Here is a 663-nt window from a genome sequence, read left to right as displayed (position 1 = left end):
TTTCGTTAATCGTCAAGGCAACATCTTTAATTGAGTGTTTATTTCATTCAATATTTAAATTTGGTTTTTCAGTCAAGAATCATTATCCTGAATACTTTTTATTTCGATTACTGCATCATTAACGCTTTCTTCCGCAGAACACAAGGGAAAATGCTTTAGTGTTTACTATATTAACTATGAAATTTGAAATGAAAAGCATTGCCCCGTCGGTTTCCATTGTGAAGACAACAAAAACGCGTTCGTCAAAACGATTGTTGTTTTCCACAGATAAAAGAAAATCATACATATGATAACAGATTTTTTTTTGGTGAATCTATCCCATTAAGTGTCTAAAGGCCACCTGGTTGTAACGGTGCTGTGATGATTCTTCTCTCTTCAGTACGAGCGCGGCTCAGACGAGTCAGCGAAACCCCGGCGCCTCCACCCACAGCATTAGTAGCGCGACTCCCCCGGACCGCCTGCGCTTCCCACGAGGCACGCTGAGCCGCAGCACCTTCCACGGAGGCCAACTGAGGGAGCGGCGCACGGCCACCTACAACGGACCCCCGGCCTCTCCGACCTTATCACACGACGCCACGCCGCTCTCACAGTCCCGGAGCCGCGGATCAACAAACCTCTTCACGAAGCTCACATCCAAGCTCACGCGCAGGTAAACCAACACAG

At 47.2% G+C, this 663-nt stretch overlaps 1 long non-coding RNA gene across 1 annotated transcript in view; it reads left to right on the top strand.

Moving 5' to 3' along the window:
• The first annotated feature begins 20 nt into the window (after positions 1 to 20).
• Positions 21 to 663, top strand: part of LOC122332172 — a 2,169-nt gene continuing 1,526 nt past the window's right edge. The window contains exon 1 of the long non-coding RNA XR_006248458.1: positions 21 to 649. This is a non-coding gene — a long non-coding RNA (uncharacterized LOC122332172). The remainder of the gene's footprint in view (positions 650 to 663) is intronic.

The sequence above is a fragment of the Puntigrus tetrazona genome, unplaced genomic scaffold (assembly GCF_018831695.1).
Source record: "Puntigrus tetrazona isolate hp1 unplaced genomic scaffold, ASM1883169v1 S000000006, whole genome shotgun sequence".
NCBI lineage: Eukaryota > Metazoa > Chordata > Actinopteri > Cypriniformes > Cyprinidae > Puntigrus > Puntigrus tetrazona.
Note: the sequence above shows the minus strand (reverse complement) of the source record. Positions and strands in the feature narration are given on the sequence as shown.